The sequence below is a fragment of the Hipposideros armiger genome, unplaced genomic scaffold (assembly GCF_001890085.2).
Source record: "Hipposideros armiger isolate ML-2016 unplaced genomic scaffold, ASM189008v1 scaffold_77, whole genome shotgun sequence".
NCBI lineage: Eukaryota > Metazoa > Chordata > Mammalia > Chiroptera > Hipposideridae > Hipposideros > Hipposideros armiger.
The window spans coordinates 80,693-91,173 of record NW_017731427.1 but is presented as its reverse complement, the minus strand read 5'-3'; positions in this window follow the sequence as shown (position 1 = coordinate 91,173).

Here is a 10,481-nt window from a genome sequence, read left to right as displayed (position 1 = left end):
TAAAGTCAAGGTTTCTTAACTTGTGATCCATGAACCATATGAGTAAAAAGTGTAAACATCGACAAAAGTGTAAGTTTAGATTATATCAGGTTTTTCACAGTGTGATGAGAATTTACCTGCAGTCAACCTCAAAGACCTTGATAATGACACATGAAAACAGCCTAAATCATACGCTTGTTTAGGGTCTGCTATCTGGAAGGGCCACCTCATAAAACACGAAAAATCTGTTGTATCTGATGGTGATCTTTACATCCACCATATTGTCAGGTTGCAAACAAATCTAATACCAGTTGTCCACACAAATGATCTAGCTACACTTTTTTTTTTTTAAGATTTTATTGGGGAATTGGGGGAGGGGAACAGACAAGTTGCTGTCCTTTTGTTCTTCAGTCTAGTTGTGGAGGACGTCGCTTCACTGGCCCATGTTGGTATTGTGATCATTGTGCTCTTCCTGGGTGAGGCAGATCGGTCGCCGGCCACTGGATGGCTGCTCACGGCAGCTCTTGGCAGCTCACACCAGCTGCTGGCCGCTCAAGCTGGCTGCCAGCCGCTCGTGGTAGCTTACAGGAGCCCACTGCAGCCTATGCCGTCGCTGGCAACTCAACGGCAGCCCAGCTCCAGGTCGAGCTGTTGTTCACCATCTTAGCTGTAGAGGAAGCAGAGTCACTGGCCCTCATGTGGGATCCAAACCCGGGCCCTGCTGCTCAGAGCTGGTGCCCCAAGCCAACTCCTAACCAATGCGCCACTTGGTTGGCCCCTTGCTACACATTTTGAGAGGAAAAAATATATGCATGATGCTGCTAAATAATAGCTAAGTGTAGTTTTTCACAGCCTCTTAAGGAAGGTGATCCCCAAACCTCTTTTCTTTATTCCCGCCCCCCCACCCCATAAACCATGAACAGTGTACAATCCTGACCCCAGACCAGCTACCCAGGTTCCCATCTTACTCCCAGGAGCTCTCAGGCCCATCTGCAGCCCCGTTTCTGCCTAAGAATTCGGTGTTGGGAGGTTTTCTGACTCTTGGGGTGCGGCTCCTCCCCTACTCAGAGAATGAGGGACGGGGGACAGAAGGATCTGCAGAAATGGGTTTTATGTAGTCAGCTTTCTTTTGGGCTTTGTTTTGTTCTGGTCTGTGCAAGAGCTGCAGCTTTAGAAATCGGCTTTGCCTTTGATTAAACCACGTCCTCGCCAACCAAAAAACCAACAAAAAATCAGAAGCAGTGTTATTGTTTAAACAAAAACGTAAAATCCTTTCAGAAGGGAAGTGTTCCAATAAAAATGGTAATTGTATTAATATTTAAGTTATAAACCAAACTTCAGCAATGAAATAGGCATGTTTACTATGAATAAACTAAGATTGTGTGGTCATACTTTCAAATACAAATTCAGAATTGGTTGTCATGAATGAATGTATTTTTTCAGACATCAGTTCCTTAGAGTTTATAATCCACAATATGGACAGTTTAATGTTAAATAATTTTACATTTACCTAAAGGTAGAAAATTGAATAGTTGCAATGAATAATAATGCAATGAATAATAATAAAGCTTTAATGAGTTCAGTAGTTTTTCTGAAGACAGTTTTCCCACGAGTGCTGGAAAGAGTTTTCAGGCCAGATTTCGAGTTAAGGTCTTCTCGTTACAAGGCAAGTGTCCTTGACCTAAAAAGCACAGGAGATTCATCCATGGTTTGCTGTCTTGGAAGATGTCTTCTGAAAACAATGGGGAAACTCCTAAGAGATCATTTTAAAGAAACTGCATTTTGCATGGGAGGTGATTTGGGGTTATTTTTTAAAAACTAATTTTGTGTAGGTTTTACAAGTACTTTCGAGTAACTATATAGAGTGACTAGGTAGCCAGTGAGGCAACTTACAGTAAGCGATGCAGGGTTTAGGAACAGCCCTGTGATGAGAGGCCTTCGACGTGTCCTGTGCGGAGGCTCGCCTGGGTCTGCGTCGCAGCGGTGTCTGCTGGGCTGCTGCTTTCCCCCTTGTAGCTGACTGTGGGAGGCACTTGAGATGATGTAAATACCCTCATCCTCATTAAAGTAAAACACGATTTGTGTGCACATTCTTACAGTTGTCAGTAAAATTATTTTATAAAAAGTTAACCATGCAGATAATACTGCTGATCTTTCTTGCTAAAGCAGTCAGCTATCTTTGGACCAAATTTCCCTGGAAGGTGCTCAGTACATTTGTCTGCCTCTCAAAGCTGATATTGAACTAGATGCCATGTCCAGTGGTAGAAAGATGCTAATAAAAATACAAAGGGCAGCTTGAGAGCCAATGAAACAGGGTGAGCGGCCTCCGCGGTTGAACACCTTCCTTGTCAGTTTACTGCAGTCAGCTGTCCACGTGAATCTTTCAGAAGGTATCAACGCCTCACGTGTGCCGAGCTCACGCCTGCCCCATCTCAGTGGCTTTAATGTACACGACGTGCAGAGTCACCACAACTGTAAAAGCTAAAAAGAAAGGGTGAGGATACAATAAGCCACTCTGCCTCCTGGGCCTCGCCTGGTCGTGCTTCGCAGATGTGTTTTCAACATTGAGAGGAGACCCTCCACCAGCAGAAAGGTGACGACTCGCAGAGGCTCAGCTGACGGTTAGCATCTTTTAGCAATAGGGCGTTTGTAACTAAGGTATACACATTTTAAAACCCATAATGCTATTGTGCACGTGACAGACTGCAGTGCCGTGTAGACATAACTGCTGTGTGCACTGGGGAACCACAACACTCGCACCAAACTTGCTTTATCGGGCCTGCAACCAACACACAGCATCCCCCAGCTCTGCCTGCACAAAATCTGGGGGTAATGTGGCCTTCATTACTGCGTTACATTGTACGGGTTTCTCAAATTTGTCAAATTTAGTCATTAATGTTGCACCAAAGGGTTCAAATGACTCAGTCCCTCATCCCTGGAGGCTCCGGGGTTCACACAAGCAAGTGTGACTTGGGTCTGTATTTATTTCTGTTGCTTCAGCCCCTCCCCGCTTTTTTGTTCTCAGATTTCACTAGTCCCCACGAGTGAGCTGCTGTGACGTTGCTATTGGCTGAGCATGGACTGCCTAAAACTTGAACATTTGATCTCTTGCCAGGTGCTAATTACAAAATTATAACCTGAAATGACAGTAAATAGATCAAATAGATTTTTCTGTTGTTGCTGCAAATTCAGTTGGCATCTGAATGTGTGGATAGCGTAGTTAAAAATCCAAATATGTTGGTCATTTATTTTATTTTATTTTATTTTTAATTGGGATGGGAACAGTGCTGGGGAATTGGGGGGAAGGGGAACAGACAAGTTGCTGTCATTTTATTCTTCAGTCTAGTTGTGGAGGATGTTGCTTCACTGGCCCAAGTTGGCACCATCATTGCGCTTTTCCTGGCAGAGGCAGATCAGTCGCCGGCTTCTGGACGGCCGCTCACTGCGGCTGCTGGCCGCTCACGCTGGCTGCTGGCTACACATGGTAGCCCAGTGTCACTGGCCCTCATACGTGGGATCCGAACCGGGGCCCTCTGGCATCCCAAGCCAGTTCTTAACCATCGCGCCACTCGGCCGGCCCCCAGTCATTTAAATATATGACTCCATGGTACTGTTTAAATCACGGCGATGTTTGGGATAAACACCAAACACACCGTATCTAACATATCCACAAACGCAGCAGCTCTCGTCAGGTCTTTGAGACTCATGTCGAAAGCTTTGGTCTGTCTGTATAAAGAAACCTTAGTTTAGGATTAACTAAATTTGTGAATTTAATTTATGAATAGAATTTTTTTGAAAAGCTTTGAATGAAAAGAATACCACTGATGAACTTGATAATTTCAATAGCAAAACTTTTCACATGAAATACTTGTTTTTGATAGAAGTTGCTTAATGGAAGTAAACATTAATTCAGCGTGATTAACTCGAGTTTCCTTGTTTCTGTTAACACCATTTGTAAAACCTGCAAGGCCTGGAGCTCCTGCCCAGGTGCTTCCCGATGTGTGTTAGCTGCAAAGTGCACACACTCAGAACACGTGTGTGACGTGTAGGGTGCCGGGCTAGGCGTGTGACGGTGGATGGTGGCGGCCACTCGTGCACACTGCATCCGAGCATCGCCGTGCAGTCACTCCTCCTCCCCTCACTCGCCCTGACACCGGCTGACGGCAGGGCCTAGCACGCGGCTGGACAGCTCTGCGCGATGACAGGCCAGGAGGTGTCCTTCTCAGCTCCGCCTGGGCGTCCTCACGCAGGTGGGCTCCTGGTACCTGGTGAGTGTTGGGAGGTCAATGAGCCCTCCTTAAAGGCAAGCTGAGAAGCAGGAGTGACTCCTGGGAGTCTGCGCTTGTCTGGTCGGCGCAGTCTGTGCTCGCCTGAGTCTCATCCCGTGGATCTTGTGGGAGGGGCACACAAGCAAACCCGACAGTTAAATGGCTTTGTCTGTGGCGTGGGCCGCTGCGAGAAGCCAGACTGAGGTCGAAGTCCGAGCCCCACCACCCCACCACCCCCTCGCGCGGCGACAGGCCCCGCCTCTGTCCTGAAGCCCAGCCACCGTCGTGATGTGTTTTCCTTCTGTCCACTGGGCCCAGTGCACGCGAGCCCGAGCCCAAGCCCAGAGCCAGGGACGCAGCAGGAGGAAACGGGCTGATGCCCTGTGGGAACAGCCAGCCCTGACTGGACCTCGTGCACCGTGGAGCAGGGGCGAGGCGGCTCTGGGGAGAGCGGACAGGCTTTGGGGGGGCTCTGGGTCCCTCCTGACCGCGGTCGCCATGTGCTGCCGGGCTGTGTGTTTGGCGACTGGGTCTGAGCCTCCCTCCGGCCTGGCTGTGGCTCTGGGAGGAAGCGGCTGCACGGCTCATCTGCAGGTCTCAGGACACTCCCGAGCAGCTGGCGATGGGAGTTTGCAGGAGCAGGTGAGCCCGGGGGCCGCCTGGTCTGCTTCTGGCTGGGACAGCTGGTGTCCTTGTTCGTAGCAACGGTTGCCCTGGGGCCGTGGTTTGACAGCTTATTCTGCAGCATTTGGCTGTACTTGCAGCTTCTCTGAGAGGTGGTTTCAAAAGGAAAAAAGAACTTCAAAAATGTCCCTAGCCTTTGATTCAGAGATTTCACTTCTAAGACTGTTTCCTAAGGAAATAGCCAGAAATCTAACCCCAGATTTATGCATAAAGCTTCTGTGCTTTTGGCCATCAGGAAAATGCCAAATTTAACTTAGGTGTATCCACGTTTTATTTTCAGCTGTTAAAAATACTGTTTTGGAAGAATTTTTGTGGCCATGGGAAAAGTCCTGTGATACGACCCTTGAGAAAGTGAGCAGCATGGCCCTGTGTAGGTGCCTCACCTGCTGTCTTTGAGTTGCTGTCCCCCGACTTATAAGCAGGTACCTAAGCTGCAACAGTGACCATCTGGCAGGAAGGATTACTGTGGGTGCTTCTCTTCTTTATATACCTGATATTTTTCATAATTTTCAAATGAGCATATATGAATTTTATAACTCAGAAGAAAAGGATAAAAACACCACACAACCGTATCGTCTTTGGAACCTTCCGGAGTTTGCGAGGCCTTTGACACGCCTCAGATCCTGTACCTCCTGGCAGACTCAGGGTTTCTCTCTATCACCCTCATTTGCCCCATTTGCTGTGTTTTAAAAATGGGAGAATCTATATTTTTCTGCTTACAGAATTGGTTGCTTGCATTTTCTTGAAAACCTCAAAGAGTTATAAAGGAAAGTCTGTCACCCCCTCCCCTAACAACCGCTGTCCTGGCCTTTGTGCCTTTGGGGGGGCCACACTTCGTGTTCTGCTCCAGTGTTGGACTGTCCAGATGCCCACGTCTTTCTCGGGGTCCTATTTCTGTGGGTCACACTTTCCGAAGTTCTCTGTGGGTATCTGGGTGGGTGCATGTGACAAGGGCACGAGCAGAGGCTGCGTGGGAAATGGGCCGGGGACGAGGAAGCCTGGTGGGGACTTCTGGTGGGTGCTGGTTCCCATTTCTCGTGGCGTCCCAGGCCCCGCTGGACACATGGAGAGGCTGTGTGGGACCTGGCGCAGGGGACACTTCTCTGAGGGCGCCAGCAGGTGCCAGCTCTGCGCAGGGGCAGTATGTGACATGAACTTGGAGTCTGGGAGCCTTGGGTCGGTCTGTCGGCCACGGCAGCCAAGTGGCTGCAGCAAGAGCGTGTCTCCCACCTTTCTCACAGGTGCTGTGAGGGTCAGTGTGGGATCCCACTGTCATCGGGGGCTTATGACAGTGTGAGCTGTTGTATGACCAAAATGAAGCACCTGCAGAGAGGGAAACAGCTGCAGTGTGAAAGCGAAGGCCTCCGTCCCGGACAACAGACGCCCCCAACTCCAGCACCATGTCCTCCCTCTCTGCAGGGAGGGCACTCCTTGGGGGTGCCAGGAATGGCCAGCCCCTGTGGCAATGCCCTGCTTCTGTGCATGCACCCCCCGCAGTGGCCCGTGTCCACCCCCCCCCCAGGCTCTCCTCCTCACCCCCCACTCCAGGTTGCCCACATGTTTATCTGTCAATCAGGGTCCAGTTAGGAAAATGAAAACCGTGACAGGTGTCTCGGACCAAGGAGGTTCAATGGCGAGAACTGACTGCACTGGTTTTGGGACCCACAGAGGAAGGAGTCTGAGGCAGATGCCCCGCAGGGCCGCTGGAACCACAGGTGGTGATGGCCGGAGCCCCCGTACGGAGGCAGGATGCTGAGGGGGCTATGTACACGTGGACCCACTCTTCCTCCCGGCACAGCCCTCAGGATAGCCAGTATCCTGGGACTCAGCAGCTGTAGCTGGCACTGCCACCTCAGCAGCACAGGGCACTGGCGGGGCGGGGGGCGAACCACCGGCAACTTACGGGGCTGCTCGTTTACCTGTAGTCAGGGCACCTTGCCAGGTGGCAGGCGCAGTCCAGTGCCTCTGCTGCGTGACCTGTCCTCCTGTCACAGGGAAAAGGGACCCCTGTGCAGGGTCTAGGCCACTGCCCTGGCCAGTGCTCAGTGTGGTTGGGGGGCCCTGGAGTGGGTCGCCTCCCACCTGTGTGGACAAAGTGGCCTCTGCTTGTGTCTAGGGAGGCTCTGCTCGCTAGCTGGTGAGCTTCCGAGGGCGGGAGCAGCAGGGCACTAGGACCTGTGGATGCATCCTTACTGTGTTAACACGCTTAGGCTCTTTGGTCTTAATTTCTACCAGAATCTAAATTTATAGTCTTAAAAACTTTCAAGCCGTACAAGTGCGGGGCTGGGAGAATCGGGCTTTGCGTGGCCCGTGGCAGGTCTGTGGCTCCCAGCCCCAGGGCTGCCGGCCACCGTGGCACGATGCCGCATGTGGACCGTAGATGTGGTCTTCCCTGGGCTCCGACTGGCCGCACGGCTTGTGCAACACCGAGCTCAGCCTGGACACTGCACTTTAGGGAGGGTGTTAGCAAAGCACTGAGACGACGGCACCCAAAGGAGACAGACTGAGAGTGTGCAGCGGTTACAGGGAGGGCACTTACTTTCTAAGATTTCACAATAACTCCAGCTGTCCAACACCGGGCACCTGTGCCTCGCTGCTCTCAAGCAGCCCACAGCCACTCCTGTGGGAGGGGACACCGCTCGTTGCGGCAGCTTGCTTACGGGTGGGCTTGATGAGACTTCCTGCTCCAGTTCCCACTGTATCAGCATTCATTCTCTAAGAGCTTTCACGCACGAGAATCACGACTCTGAGAAAGCGAGGAGAGAAACCCTGGCTTCTTTCTGTGGGTTGGCGTCCCACAGCAGGGAAGTGCCCTTCGGTGTTTTCAAAGAACCACTTGGGTGACTCTTTACGAGGGAGCAGCCCTTCAATTCACGTATTTGAAGTCACTCATGCGTGATGACAATCCTGTTACTGTCGGACAGGATGGAGGCTTACAGCGCACTCCTGAGTAATTCAAGGCTGGAGGGTGGTGTGTTTCCCCGGCCAGAAGTGTGTTGACAGACATTGCGTTTCTGGGAGCAGATGGGTACTGGATATCAGCACATGCAGTGTGAATTATGGCTCTGGAAATTACTGTGGAATCCCGGAAACATCAGTGTTTTTACTTCCTTATTTGAAAAGTAACAGTAAAGATTTACAGTGCCCTCCTTCCGGTTGTTTTTGTTCAGTTGCTATTGGCAAATGACAGACTGCGTATTGTCCTCATCTGTTGTGATGTTTTTGAAGTTGTAAGGTCCATGGAAACGTGTGTGCACTCACACTCACTAAGTAGTTAATAGCTGGACAGCGGGAGGAGAACGTAATCTCTGAATAAAGAGACAAAACACAAAGAATCAAAATGGCAGGCGATGATGCCGGGCAGGGTTTGCAGGCTTCCTCCTGGGACCTTGTGGGGGCTCTGTGGGGCCAACTGGGTTCTGGGCTTCAAGGAAACTTCACACGGATTGTGTTACGTGGTCGGGAGCAGAGGGTGGACCCTCAGACCGCCATGGCCATGAAGCACCTCACTAATTTAACGGACGTTGTGACGCGCTCCCAAAGGTGAAACTCATGTTAGAAAAGCATGCTTCCCCTGGCACGTTGGCTTGTGGTCAGGAGGCTTGAGATCACAGATAATGTGTTCCCTTTCAAAGCTCCCCGGGGAGGGAGTATGGAAACTGCACTTGCTTCCTGGGCTGGGGTGACCAACACTGAGCCATTTTGTTCGCCTTTTATTAACATAAGAGTTGATGCCTTTCCTTGGAAATGTGCGTCAGTAATGAAAAGTTCTCAGTGCGAAAAGTTCTCTTTTTATGAAGATAAAGTAGAACAAGGAAAGTGAGGAAGGAGGAAAAAAACAACGTGTATATGGAGCTGGGATGTCTTGCGGGTAAAGAGCCTTTAGGACGTTGACAGAGGCGGGCAGGAGTGGAGTTCTGAAGGAGAAGAGGATTCACAGACTGCATTTCTGCACATCAGGAAACTTTTAGGTCACCTGATGTCACATTAGTCTCAATACCAGCACCTGGTGGACTAGAGGAAAATCCGGGAACCTTGGTCATTGTTCAGACAGAGTCCAAGCTGTTCCCGGATTTGTGCCTGAGACGCCATCAGCCCAAACAGCACACCAGGTGGCTGCGTGCAGATATAGTTTATTGAGACTTACTGAGCGGGGAGAGTCTCCGGAGGGGGCCGGCCAGAGGGACAAGACTCGGCTCCCAAGCAGCCAGGTTACAGGTACAGAGATCCTCCGTGGGGGGTCACCTGGCAGGCCTCTCTCCTGCACACAGCCTCCCAAGGAGCCGCAGACCCTGAATGCCGGCCAGCTCATCTGCCTGTGGGCCTGGTCCCTACAATCACTAAGTCCAAGCTCAGAGGCAAATCCTGTCACTTCCTTGGCGATTTTTTAGGGGGATTAGCCAGTGGCTCTCAACGTGCAATTCCACATCACCTGGGAGCTTGTTAGAACTGATGACCCTGAAGCTCCGTCCCCAGACTTGCTGAGTCCGAGCCTCTGTGGGTGCTGGCCCAGACACTCTGGCTGATTGTGACACAGAACCCACGTTCTGGGCTCAAGATGAGAGAGCGCCCACCAGCCTGAGTGACATGGGAAGTCCTGGAGCTTAGACGAGCAGCTGAGCTTCCTAGAAGGTAAGTTGACTTGGCAATCAGCGAAGGAGGGTGGGTACTCCCGGAAGACACGGCCCACGTTCAATACCGTTGTGTATGTAGGACTTGGCTATTCATTCAGCCTGACTTTTAAGCTGCCCTGTTCAGACCGTTGTGACTGATTGATAGCACTGCTACGAAAACCTCAGGGTCCTAACTCCTGCTATGGAGTTCTCACCCACAAAACCACCCGTCACCACCCATGCTAGGGGCTATTTTTTCATGCAAGCATTAGAAAGGGGGCATTTCTACACCATGTTTGGTTAATACTTGTGTCAGTTTTTAAAAAAAACATTTGATGGAGACATGACAGGAACTTAATAGCTTCTGTTGGGAGACTTACCTCAAAATTGTGGCTCTGCTGGATTTTTTTAACCCTCAGCATTTTTCAAAAGCCTTTGCAGCTTGCCGTAAGACCCCACTCCCTGTGTGAAACTGTAAGATACGACAATAGCTCACTGTTTTGGGTACAGTCCCATCGGCTGCTGCACGGCAGGCTCCTCTGCGTGTGGCAGCCCCTGCCGGCACTGGGTGTGTGCACCTGCGACGGTGAAGCGCCTGCCCTGTATCACGAGACAGAATTGCGAGCAGGATACCCGGCTTCAGTACCTGACCCCCTGCCTCAGCATCGTCTCTTCTGACTGTGACGGTGACCGTCCGGCTACGTTTTCCCCAGCTCACAACTGGTCAGGGCTGCGTGCGTCTCAGTGTCCTCGAGGGGACTCAGTGGGTAAGGAAGGCTCGGAAAGCCCATTACATGCGCACGATTCTTCCTGGAGCTCTTGGTGTTCCCTGCGATTCCATAACATTGTAATGGATTGGCTGTGTGTCTGGTGATGCTCTTCAGGCTTCTCAGAATGATACAGTGTTAATTTTGGAAACCAGGGTATATTTAGGAAG